This window comes from Podarcis melisellensis, assembly GCF_964234715.1.
Source record: "Podarcis melisellensis genome assembly, chromosome: 7".
Classification (NCBI taxonomy): domain Eukaryota; kingdom Metazoa; phylum Chordata; class Lepidosauria; order Squamata; family Lacertidae; genus Podarcis; species Podarcis melisellensis.
The window spans coordinates 46,192,475-46,206,446 of NC_138539.1; positions in this window are offsets into that span (position 1 = coordinate 46,192,475).

A 13,972-nucleotide genomic window follows, 5' to 3' on the forward strand; every position below is an offset into this window, starting at 1 on the left:
TCTTTGATAGTGTAAGATAGCTTCTACTATTAGAACTCAGATCTCCAACAAATTAAAGGGGTTATATGAAATAAATTCTCAATCTGTAACATGCTTTCCTTTTTCCTTAGATGAAAGATGATCTGCTCTTTGAACAAGGCTCAGGATGCTCTAGGGAATTAAAACGTTTTCTCCATCAATCTTGTCTGGCATGTCCAAAGGCTGTCCAAGTATCATCCCTCTCAGATCACAATAGGGTCTCATAGTGAATCTTAATTGCGGTTTTAGTTATTGGATAGAATGGTTTAGAGTAGTGTAACTTGTTCTGGAAAAGCAGTGAACCAATACAGCCTTCAAATGCCATACATTTATATTGCATGCCACCCCAATCTCTGTGCAGTGAGAGATTCCAGGGTGCTTACCCAGGGCTCATGTTTCCTTTGTAACTAGGCACAGTGAAGACTGTGGTGTCTATATGATATATGGTTTATTGATACATTTATACAATTTGAGTCTCCGATGGAGGGGCTCGCAGCATTAGAATCCCAAAAGGGTCTTGCCTCTCCCATAGCCGCAGCCTTGGATTCAAGCAGAAATCAGGCATGGCACTCTCTCTGGCTTCCCAACCTGCAGCTTTGCTTCTACCTTCCAGCTCACATAACTCAACTCTCAACTCTGGTCTATGGCTTTCTAACTATCAGTGAGTGGTACACAACCACTTCATTTGTTACCATAATGGCCCATACTTAGACTCAGAGTTGGAAGGAACCCCAAGGTCATCTAGTAAAAAAAAACCCTGCAATCATTACTTCACCTGGTAAGGTGAGGGTCATTACCTCACCAAGCAGCTCACCTGGCTATTCCAGGAATTCAATTCATGCTGGATTCAGCATATAGCCACAACTCATAACAATGCTGTTAGGGCTTTTGTAACCTATCTTGTTGTCGTGAATTTTTATTTGTTCTTCACTCCCTCTTCCTCTGGCCTTCATGACAATTACAGAATGTAGGAGATAACAAATCCATATGATCATGAACATAAATCATGCATCCCGTAGCAAAGTAAATTGACTGCAAAGGTGAACATTATTATTAGAAGGTGGGAGATCAAAATATAAATTGCATATCATTTGACTTTTCTGCTGATAGGTTGAAATGAATTGGGAATTGGATGTTGGAATTAATTCATCAAGAAATATATCATTTGCTGAAAGTATAATGAAATAAGTGAGTGGCTAGGTCTGTATGTTAATTGCTTCACAATTATAGAATCTGTGTTGCATAGCTCAGATTGAAGATAAACATTCTACCACCATTGCAGTCAAATATTTTCCCCATTTGCAGCCAACATTTTCTTGCACAGTTCCTGACCGCCCCTAAACCATGCAGTGTGGCACCTGTTTTTGCAGCCAACTGGGAGAATGCAAGGTCTTAAAACAGAGTCTTTAGCAAATGCATGTATTAACAAAAAAGTTTCAATGATTTGCAATATATAAATTTTATTTAAAGATCTGTTATCCAAATGTAACTAATAATACAACATATCTCGTTATGTGACAGCAAAATGCGTTTTCAGGTCTTAATGCCTGTACATCCTAAGAAAGTTGTCCTGGGATCTGTCTTCAGTAGAAGGGATCGATGCTTAAATAATTCAATAATAAAATAGAAAAACACACACATAAACACATACATATATACACAGTAGATTGTTTCCTTAGTAAATGCATTGTGTTTTGGGGCCGCAACCACATCTGCGTAAGCACAGCCAACCACAGCACATCTGGAATTAGAGCTAAGGAGCTTCAAGATAGGCTTGATAGGCTAGGGATGGATGGAGCTGTCAATTTCAGTTCTCTCAGTTTCTTATTTTTCCAGTCTTAAATTCGGTTCTCCACATTTCTGCAGCAACACATCCCGATTAAAATTAATCAGCATTTTAGTGTGACTTTTTCTTAATAAGCACATTTTAGGATGTAACGTTGCCTAATAGACACATTTTTGCAAAACAACTCCTCCAATGTAATCCATTGTTAATATTGTTCTCACTATTATATGCACATTTTACCCTGGTACAAGCATTTCTGTACACACTACTTGGCAGGAGAACTGAACTGCAAAATTTGGAAAAGTGTGCCTTTTGAAGGATGGATCTATTTCTGTTCTCATTTTGCGTCAGAAAGTGTGAAATCAATAGATTTGCTTTTAAACGGAAATTTAATCTAATTTAACCTCCATCTCTAGACACAGCTGGTGTAAACATTGGGTCCAGCACGTCCCAACCTGGTGTCTTCAGATGCTTTTGACTGCAGCTCCCATAATTTCCAATCACCCCAGCCATGAAGACTAGTCCAAAAAATCTGGAGGGCAGTTTCGGGACATTACAAAGAAGGTCGTAAGTGGAAAAATACCATCGCAATTTTACAGGACTGGTTATCTTCTGGGAAAGCTGCAAAACGGAAACAATATTGTGTCTACAGGGTGCTCAGCTAAAGGAGACAATAGAATTTTCTATTGAAGAAAGGAAGGGACTGAACGCAAGTTTTTGTTCCTGAATAATAATAACTCCTGCAGACTTACTAAACTTCTGAATTAGAACGTTTTAGCAGCGGAACAAGAGGAAACTGGACTATAACTTGGAAAGAACAATAGGGGGAGCTTTATTAAAAGATTTGAAGTTAAATGGTTTCAAAATAATTTTAAAAATACTTATAAAAAGAAAAAGCCAACAAGGAGTTGGGGGAAAAATGTGACTTATGGATTTTAAGAATTCCAGGCAGACAACAAGGATTGGTGGTCAGGGGGAATCCAAACCGGGGACGGGGGGGGGGGGAGAAATAGAATCCAAAGGCTTGTCAACTATTTTCTGGATTGGCTTGTTTGTTTATCTACTATATTTCTTTACTTCTTATTTTCTTATATTTCTATTGTGTGGGGTGTCTTTATCATCAAAAAAAGGGAAATTGTGGAACGGAAAGGGGGCGGGCCCTGTGGAGAGAACTTTTGTCTTTTGCTAAGTGTATTGATGAGGATTGCATAAATTTAAATCTAAATTTGACTAATGGTTTAAACAAACTAAGGTTTAATTTGAAGTGAGAGCTTGTGGAACCAACAATATGACAGGGGAATATGGTAGGGGTGGGGGAAGGAGGGAGTCCCGGAAAGTGGGTATATGAAAATAAGGCTTCGAATGTACTTTAATCTTTTCTTTCTGTATTTTTGAAAATTTTAATAAATATTATTAAAAAAAAAAAAATCTGGAGGGCACACTAGATAAGATGTGGGAGAACCAGGATCAGAGCACTCGACCTTCAGCAGAGTAGCCGGTGTTCTTCTGATTCCAATAGCAGAGTCTGGGGGAAGTGCAGTATTTCTGATCCCAAAAAATGGCGCTGGGGGAACCAGTCATCACCACGTTTCTACTTTTAGAAGAATAAAATCAGGGACCTTCTACACTGTGGCCCTTATGGAGATTAAATTATTAATTTATTTTAAATGTATCCTGGACTGTTGGAAAAAATGAATGTTGTACCATTGTTGCTTTGATTTGAGAAGTTGGGTCTATGGCGAATATTTCAGCATTACGTATTAGATTATCTCTGAAACTGGGGACTTTCCGTTGAGGGGAGGGGTGATTCTCATTCCTACCGTAATAATTATGAGGGACAACAGTAGAGAAAGTGTTTTCCTCAAAACAAATAACTTAATTTCCCAAGCTGCATCTCATTATGCCTATTTGCGTTACTTACAAGGCATTAAGTTTCACAACGGATTGTAACACTTGGTGACTAATGCCTAAGCCTCTGATGTACTCATTTCTCAGTTGGGTCTCATTACTTGGTATTCAGCCACTTTTAGACCAAACTTTGCCTCCACCCACATAGCCTTGTCATTACTTTGCTGTTCATTACAGTATGTTTGTGATAACTTAAAGAAGAAGCTATGAGCAAAACAGAAGACCTAATTTTGGGTGAAACTTCAACTACCATTATCTGTGAATTCACTGTTTAAAGCGTTTATTGTTGTCTGTTTTTAAACACTTTCTAAGTTTACCAATCTCAGTATTTTGATACAGAGAATCATACTGGGATGAGGCAATATGTTTCAAAGAGACAAGTACTACCCAACCCACTTGAAGGATGAACACAAGAAAGGCCATTGACATAAATTGCCCTCTCGATTAAAAAACATACACCTAGGTAAATACAAGTGTTTTTGCCTTGTGCCTAAAAAAACAGACTGCTGACACCAGGCATGCTTCCCTGGGGAGAGCATCCCACAAGTGGGGATTCACCACTGAAAAGACCTGTTCTAGCATCATCCTATGAATTTTTAGTGCATCCTCACTTACAATTATTACAATCATCCTAAACTAAGAATTATCCTGAAGAACAAAAATCTGATAATTTGTCACCTCAAAATATACCACAGGATGTGTGGGTATTTGTGGGAGTGTTTTTAAAAGACATTTGTTGCTTTTCAGTATCTGTGATTTGCACTGAATTAATACTTTATGATTCTAAAAGTAATATTAAAGCCTTTCCCCCTATGGCTCTAGCAAACCTATAAATTTCAGCTACGTCATACAACATGAAATATTAAAGTGATTTCATTATCTTCGCTAGCATTCCAAGAACTGTAAAAACAGCAAAAGGAAAGAAAAATGTATGGCATGTTTTTGGAGATAACATCTTTCTTTGGCAATACAAAGTGCAGCAAATAAAGCCATTCATTATTAATGTACAGAGAAATGAAACACACTTAAAGACTACTTTCATAGGCCAATGCTTTCTTCTCACAAATGTTAAAGAATTCAAACCTCACCTTCTCCGACTGAAGAACCAAGAAGTGTACATCCAGATTTGTAATGATCGCATATTTTGTAGACCCTTTCAACTAATATATGAAATTAGTGGGGCCCAGGTGGCATAAAAGGCTCCAATTTTTTTTCTATCCTTTCAGCACCATTGCATTACGGGTTATTTTCTCAGCTGTAGCCAAGCCCATACATTTTTATATGATATTCCCAAATCCTGTAGATTCTGCCATAGACTAGAGCCTATTTCATCAGATGCACTAAGTATATACTAACATATCTATATTGGCATATCTACACTTGGGGGTAATGGGGTCAGAGAAGAACGAGGTCAGTGGGAAATGAAATGTATGAAGAACAGTGACAATTACATAAAAACAAACTAATTACAGTGACCATTGGCAAGCAGTGTTGGTGATACTACAGACTTCCTGGCATTGGTCAGCTAATTAATACCTATAGTCTAGATTCAAGCCGTAAGTAATAGTATTGAATTTCCTTTTTCCTTTTTGCCACTGATGCTACATTCTTATTAGAATCCTTAGCTATACTTATGCCAAAAAGTTAGGATGGATAAAAACAAAATTTAAAACTCTTTGGACCAAATAGAAGTTCTGGTAAAATCTACTGCTCTCTCTTCTACTCCAAAGACAGCAGCATAGTCCAGAATTCCTTCCCAGCTGGGTACAGTCAACGAGCAGAGTATTTTTTCTGGCAAAAAGATGTGCCATACTCTTGAAGAGTATATGCAGGTTCCTCCCACCTCCTTTCATATTCTTCCTTTTCATGATAAAGCTCAAGGCAGCATGTGCCCAGCTAGAGTCTTTATCCTTCAATAACTTTGCAAACTAAATTAGATCTGAGAGTGCCTTGCTGCAAAGCTACCCAGTGCGCCTCATGGCTAAACAATGATTTCACCTCCAAAATTCCTTGGCACAAGAGCCCTGTCATGTTTTTACAATGTGTCTAGAGCTCCAGCTTCCTTGGATGATAGGTATTTGTTATATGCATGTTGCTATAGTGTATGTGTGTTTATTACTTGCTGAAATATGTAATAAGCCTTTCGGAAGCTACAGTCTCAAAGGAATCACAAGACAATGTAGATCGTGTTGGTTTGATTCCAGATAATGATTTCTATTATTTTACTTGATTGGATGAAAAAATGACTGTCAAGGTTTCTGATTTTGTTCTTGCTGGAGATGTCTGTGGTAGAGAGTACTGTAGTGTCCACAACAAAAGTGAAATTTTAAGCTGGATACCTTTCCCCATCTCTTTTGGATATGGTTGAATATTTAGAGACATTTGTGATGAAGAGAATCTTTAATGGAGGTGAGCATAAGTTATACAAAAGCAAAAAAAAATTGGGTGGGGAGATATTACTGACAGTGGTGTTTACAAGATCTATAGATGCACCTCAATTCAGATGTTATCTCAGCCCAGTCAAATGCTCCACAGAATTCTTAAGTCCTGAACCCCTGGCCTACCTGACAGAAAGTCACTGTCCAAAGTTCAAAGTCTGGGGGTCAATCCACACAAGGGTCAATTCCTGGCCAGAGGTCAGGAAATGCAGTCCAGGGTGAGCCCAAGGAAGCCAAGTCTGAAGTCCAGCAGTCAGGATACAGTCAAGAGTCAAATCAAAAGCATAGTCTCACGGAAATCCTGACACATCCACGTCAAGGTCTATCAACATGGGCAGCTGAGCAGACAAAGCACCTCAACTCTCCTTCCCTTTTGTTCTTTGCATGTTGATTGCAGCATCTGAGCTTGATGAGACATGTGACCCTCACCTGTTCTAACTCTACTCTGGCTGAGGAATCACACAACTTCTCCCAGAGCTAGTGAGCCCCACCTGCTCTGGTTCCTGTGCATTGACCCCCATCCCCTTGCCATCCTCTGTCACCGTGTGAGTACTTCCTTCCCCAATCCCTGCTTGGCAACACTCCTCACTGGGATCCTCATCCTCCTGCCAGTTAATGACATCTAATGAGCTTATGGAATCTGGTGCTAGCTGAAGTGGTCATGTTATCTTAGAGAAGTGAGATGTTGCGTGATTGATGCAATTGGCATGGCTGTCAACCATGAGAAGCCTACATATGTTTGGGTGGCAGGTATAATGGGGCAATTACTATGTTATTGTTTAGATACAACGGCTCCAGTTGTTTCATGAATGCTTGAACATTAATAGAAGCAATTGATTCTGGCCACTGCATAGCTCACTCATTGGGGGGGGGGGGGAGAGAGAGACTGGGAGGAGGAGAAAGGAGAGCAAGCATATGTACTGTGAAAGAGTTCATGCTGCAAAACATCTGTTGCTATTTTGGCAGAACAATGCTGCCACACACATAAGAAAGCTGAATGATAAGAGCTGGGTAAGCCATGCCAGCAAGGCGAAGGGATAATAAATCGTATGTTCATATTGTCCATCTCATCTCCATTCTATTCACATCCATGGGGGGAGGGGAAAGCTGGGTAAAATCAGGTGATCAAAAATAGCAGGAATTGATGTTCTTTGTGCATTCTCCCAACATAAGATTTTGGGGGGGGGGTTAATGCAGTGGACAGACAGGCAGAAGTGTTGATTCAATGGAAGATGTGGAAATCTATCAGAAAATGAACAAAAAAAAGTCAAGCCTGAGCAGAAGGAGAATGATATGCCTCTCTTTAATAAAGACTCTCAGTTCTTCAGCCAAAAGAAATCGATGACTTTTATAAAGTCAGATGGGGGCACATAGCTCAAAGTAAGTGCAAAATGAATTATTATATGGCTGAAAAGCAGTTAAGAGGCTCAGCTATGATGAGTCTTCTTGCATCCCCAATCTGTCACTCAAGAAGATTAGACAGCAAATTGGGACCTGGCCTTTCTGGTTTAAGGTCATCCTGATGAGTTTTCCCTGAATTTCTGGCTTAAATGGCAGAAGTGGACACAAAGGTGCTTTGGGGATCACTTTTCATAATTCTTGGATCTAATTAATGGTTCTCAGTTATTTTGCTTGGGGAACAGATGCCAGAAGAAGACAGTATTGCAGTAGGAAAGCAAATAACGAATATAACACTCTATAGAAGGTGTATATAAATTAAGCAAGTGGAGCCTAACAGCTGTCCCAGGATTTGAGTTTAAGCAATTTGGTTTGAGCTCGTTTCAGCCACATTTTGTTTGTTGGTAGCATCTTTAGGTTTCCTCCAGGACAACTTCATGTCCATCAGCAGTAACCCTGGGCAGAGGAAGATTCCTGCCCCCACTCCCCATACTTTTATGAGGTTGGTTTCTCAATAAAAAGAAAACTAAACATCAAAGTACATTGAGAGCACTTTGAAAGCACCTGACTCCACCCCTTCATTAAGAACACTGGGGATTGTAGCTATGTGAAGGGTAAACTACAGTTCCCATGATTCTTTGGAGGAAGTCATGTGCTTTCAATGCACAGTGGGTGTACAGCCTTACGTGTACAGTGGTACTTCGGATTACAGATGCTTAAGGTTACAGACACTTCAGGTTACAGACGCTTCAGGTTACAGACTCCTCTAACCCAGAAATAGTACCTCGGGTTAAGAACTTTGCTTCAGGATGAGAACAGAAATTGTGCTCCAGTGGCGCAGCAGCAGCAGGAGACCCCATTAGCTAAAGTGGTACCTCAGGTTAAGAACAGTTTCAGGTTAAGAACAGACCTCCAGAACAAATTAAGTTCTTAACCATAGGTACCACTTTACTGTAAAGCTTTTCAGCAATGCTGTGTTTGCTGATGTTGCTGAGGGGGGCCTTCTTTCTTGTTCACCTTGCTATTGAAAGACTCTCAAAGGTGAACTTTCAGAAGCCTCCTAAGAGGCCTGCATGTGTAATGCAAGAACCCACAATATGAGGACATGGATTTGAGAGAAACCGCCTGAGTGTGATTTCAGTGTTTCATTTAAGGAGCTACATTCATCTCATCTAAAGTTAGCAGTGACATTGTAGGGCATAAGTAGAAATGAAAACTATTACTGTACTTTGTTGTATTGCTGTGTTGGTTCCATTGATATAAACTAAAAACAAAACTAAATAAAGTTCTAATATAAAATAAGTAAATGGAGATATGAATGCAAGTACAAAAACTAGACATGGCAAGGGGAAATGTAAATGTTTTCCTTTTTTTCTGTTTACATGACTTTTAAGAAGCTACCCACCCATTCTGGGCAGCTTCCAACATTTATAAAAACACAGTAAAACATTAGACATTTTTGAAAACTTCCCTATACAGGGCTGCCTTAGGATGGCTTGTGGGGTTGGATCACCCTATACCCTCCAACATTTCTCTGATGAAAATAGGGATGTCCTAAGAAAAAGTGGGATATTCCGGGATCAAATCAGAAACTGGGATGGCGTCTGTAAATCAAGGACTGTCCATGGGAAAAAGGACATTTGGAGGGTCTGTGGTGGTATCAGTCCTGGCTGGTGTATGGCACTTCTTCACAAGCAGTTTCTTGGAGGGGAATAGGGGGGTCTCAGAACAACTCTCAGCATCCTTAGCAAATTACAGATCCCAGAATCCTTAGGCTGTCTAAAGTAGTATGGTACTACTTTAAAAGTATAGTTCAGATGGGGCCAAAGTCTACATATTTCCAGACCAACTCTTAGTAACATTCTGTTAGCTACCATTCTAAAGGCCCATCCAGGAAGACTACAACTCTCCCTGAGAGGTGCTTGTTCTTTTTGCTTTACAAAACAATGTGTTTTTTCACCCTGCATATGTCAGGAATCTCCTGAATATGCAGAAATGCCTGTTTTGTGGGTGGCCCCTACAGGATGGCATGAGGCTATCATGTCTGCTGTTAAAGGGAAGAATGGTGACGAATCTTCGTCATGAAGCATTAAGAATCGTGTTTATTTTTGCTCTCAAGCTGCAACAAGGATGCCTCCTCAGTTACAACAGATGGCTAATGAGAAGACCTCTGGATTTTTAGAGAGTTAATCAAACTGAAAAGGCCTTAATTAACAGTTGCAACAGATCTGAGCAATATGTAAGTTTTTTCTCATCAACAATCTAAAGAGCCAAGAACATGAACAACATTTTAAAATATATGCATCCCCACAACACCCCACTGCTTGAAAGAATAAATTCGGAATATTTCCCATTTCATTTCTTCTTCCTTTAGAAGCATAGCATTAGACAAGGAATGCTTTTATTCAAATTTAAGTATTCAACCAAGCCGTGTAATGAGAAATCGAACTCTTAACATTACAATCGGGGAGAATATAAAATAATGAGGACTTCAGGAAATTCAACATCTACTATTACCCATTCTGTTGCCTGATTCCCCCCCCCCCAGCCTCACATTATAATTCAGACATCAGTGACCTCAGGGATAAGAATTAAAAACATCAGCCAGACTTTCTGGTGTATAAATGACCTAGCTTTAAATTCCTCCTCTCATTCTTCTACCTCCCATATTTTTGATTGTGGGGAACAAGAGAAGGTGACTTCATTTGTGGTCTCATTAACAATCCCAAACCAATCGAAGAATCATAGAATTGTAGGCTTGGAAGGGACCTCAAGGATTATCAAGTCCAACCCCTTACAATGCAGAACTATGCAGCTGTCCCATATGGGGATCAAACCTGTGACCTTGGCATTATCAGCAACATACTCTAACCAACTGAGCTATCTCTTAAAGGCCAGCTGATAGGGAAATAGCTGCCATGTGACGGGTTTATTTCAGCTACATTCACATAGCAATCCATTCACTGAATAGCAGCTCACCACAAGAATCAATAGATTTTCTTCAAAGTACCATAATCTCCACACAATATTATAAATAACACCTTTCCCCTAATCTATCTGACAAACCACGATATACAAAGGCCCTGCCCCATGGAGACTATCTCGAAATGTGAAATTATTTCATAGTGCACTAACTCAAATTCCCATTGTGGGAGGAATTTTGTTTGATGACCAAGGAAACAATTATAGATTTCAGGGTTTGGGCAAATTAGGCTTATTTTGTGTGCCTTGGCTCCCCATTCCACAAACAAATTTAGTCTTTCATATTTGCTGTTGACTGGCAAATTTACACGGTGCTTCCATCTGTTCCTTTTATCTTTTTATGAGAGAACAATGTTTTGGTTTGTACATATCCATGAATTTCCACAGTTCTGCTTCACTGATATACAACTGTGATAACAACAGTCCTCCACTTTTGTGATGCCATGTTCATATTAGGTTCTTCCCTGTATAGCCTCATTTTCAGACTTCTATTTTCTCATGGTGCAGGATCCTTTTGACCAAGCCATTAGAGCAATCCTCCCCCAGTGCCTGTCCCTGCTGCCGCCAGCTGCAGCAGGGAATATTCATTCTTCTTTCGACCAACATGAAAGGAGGCATCTTTATATTGCCATTAGCCTTCCCTCGTTGCAGTGAATGGAATGCTAGGATATTTGCTAGAACTGCAGTGGCTGTAAAATACTTTCTTCTTCATTCCTCAAAGCTCCTGAGACACATTTTCAGACAGCGGAAATAATCAACATTAAAGAAAGAATCCAGAGCAACATTTTTTCATGATTATTTACTACCGTCAGCAACTCTAATGTTGGAATTGTAATGGATTTAATCATTCAGGTGCTCACGTGGTACAATCCTCAGTATGACTGTCCTGCCTCGGAATGCACATAAAGGGCAGCCCATTTAGAAATGCACCCACACTGGAAGCTGACGGGCCAAAGATAAAGTTGTATCAGAAAGTAGGAGAGTGGGGGGCACAATCTGTGACTCTTCAAATGTCAGACTGCATCTCCCATCCACAGGCTATGTTGGCTGGGGCTGATGGGAATTGGGGTCCCCCAACATCTACAATACCACAGGTTCCTCATTACTGAAGTGAATTTGCACCTTATTTTTACTTCATTATCTGTGAGATACAAAGTAAACAAATGACTTTAACTTTGGGGTCTGATGTCTGTTGAAGAAGCCTTTAGTTATAGGCTTCCTTAATTCCATGAAACTCAAAGAATCATTCATAAAGTTCCCAGGCACAGACCAACCAGACCCAGACCTACTTAGTTTCAGAAAGCTTGCTGCATTGCTTGACTTCAGATTTTGCCCTTGGATCCTACTTCTGGCTTTAGCTGCTGATGTTTATTTATAACAGTTGATGTGATATCCTGCTCTAAAGCAAGTGGATCAATGCAGATCTCTCACACTTGCCTTTAAACAACTACCAGCATCCTTGCCATAATGATTTGATACATTTATCCTAGTGCTCGGGAGATGGGCTCAGTCATAATGACCCTTAACTCCCACTGAGTTGATGCCAAAGTCATTCCTGGCTCTTCCTTCGCCCACTGCACCCGGTACATGTACAGAAATATCGTTTGTACAGAATCTTTACTTAGCATGGTACAGCAGTGCCAATGGTGATTGTGGCTGTTGCTGCTACAGCTCCAGTACAAGGAGTGAGGCTTGAATTAAAAGGGCTGGAACTAGAAGCAAAAGTGAGTCCAAACGTAATTACAGAGGCTGCCATTTACCTACAAATCCTATGGAAGGGATGGGGAGCCTTCTGTCTTCTTGATGTTGTTGGACTACAGTTGCCAATACTCCTGCCCATTGGCAGTGCTAGCTGGGACTAATGGGAGTTGAACATCTGGGGGACCATGGGTTCCCTACCACACACACACACACACACACACACACACACACCTTGGGATTTGACTAAAGCAAAAGCAATATAGTGCCTATCCTGAGCCTGATTGTTAGCAGGGAGCAGAAAATGCTAGTTCAGCACCAATCTCCACCCTTTGTTCCTGACTGAAGCCTAACTGGAGATTTGGAGTGCCGTTGTTGATAAAGTCAATGACTTGCTTTCACTAACTCTCACCTACTTTATAAGGCTATGGTAAGGATACAGTTAGAGATTCCCACATACGTAACACAAAAGTGCTTTGGAGACCCAAATGTGCACTTAAAATATGCACTGGGCGATTACGTATCTTGTTTTTCCATAACTGATTACAGCAAGGAGGAGCCCAACTCTCCCTATGAATAAAGGGGATGCTTAAGGGGAGGCTTATCTCCTCACTCTCCCAGAAATTTCAGAATGGAGATTTCCCCTGCCTGCACAGCTAGGTGCAAACAGAGTCTTTTCTCTAAGGCTCAGAGCAGCATCTTAAAAGGCCAGTCTCTATTCCTAGCTGTGAAGAGATAACCTTCCCCTTCCTAGTTCAGGACAAAACAAGAGACATAGCTACTGTACTTTCTAAATATTTAAGTATACATCTAGTTTGGCCCTTGAATAAATAATGTTGGGTGGCAGGTCAGAGAGCCCTTCTGTTCCTCATTGTCATTTTGGCACAAAACATATTTTTCCCCACTTACACCATTGACTGCAGCTCAGTGGAGAACATCAGCATGTTCCAGATTCAGTACGAAGCATCTCCAGGAAGATTAGGAATGTCTCCAGTCAGAAACCCTGGAGAGCTATCGCCATTGTAGACAATACTGAGCTAGATGGACTGACTTGGTAAAAGGCAGCTTCCTAAGTTCCTATGGTGGGAACCGGATTTTATGATCTTTTGCCATCGATCATGGAGGGCAGGATAGGCCTGTTAGGCAGTAAGATGAAAATGATCCTAATCTCAGTCCTTGGGAAGAACACAGCAACAAGTCTCCACAAAGCTTTGCCTGAAGGAGACAACTCTCAGTATATCACCATCTTGTGTGCTCTTCTTGTTTTTTATTGTACAAACCATGGCATATTATTAAAAGCTTTAATAAAAAGAGAAGGAAAATAACCAACTTTGTGAAAGAGTAATTCTGTAATCAGTGCTCAGCCTTTCAGGAAGCAGAGGTTCATTCCTTCAAGTGCATCATAGTCTGATGCCTCAGTTATACATTTTTGTGACACCCTAATTTATTTCAATTTGCCCCAAGCTTGGACCTGACAGGTAGCTGTTTTGCAATTCATCTATATGCCGGGAGTTTTCCAAAGGTTATTCTTTTTCATGATATGCTTCAAACAATTAGACTTTTGTCCTGTCTGCTCCAAAGGTATGGGCCACTATAGCAGTGCCATGGGCAAAGTATTAAGATGAAGTTTGATGGCTGATAAACCGTCACCACCACAACTAGGAATATTTATTTGCCTATGTGTTTAAAAAGATTTATATCCCATTTTTCATTTTCCAAAGAACCACCAAAACTGATTCATAAA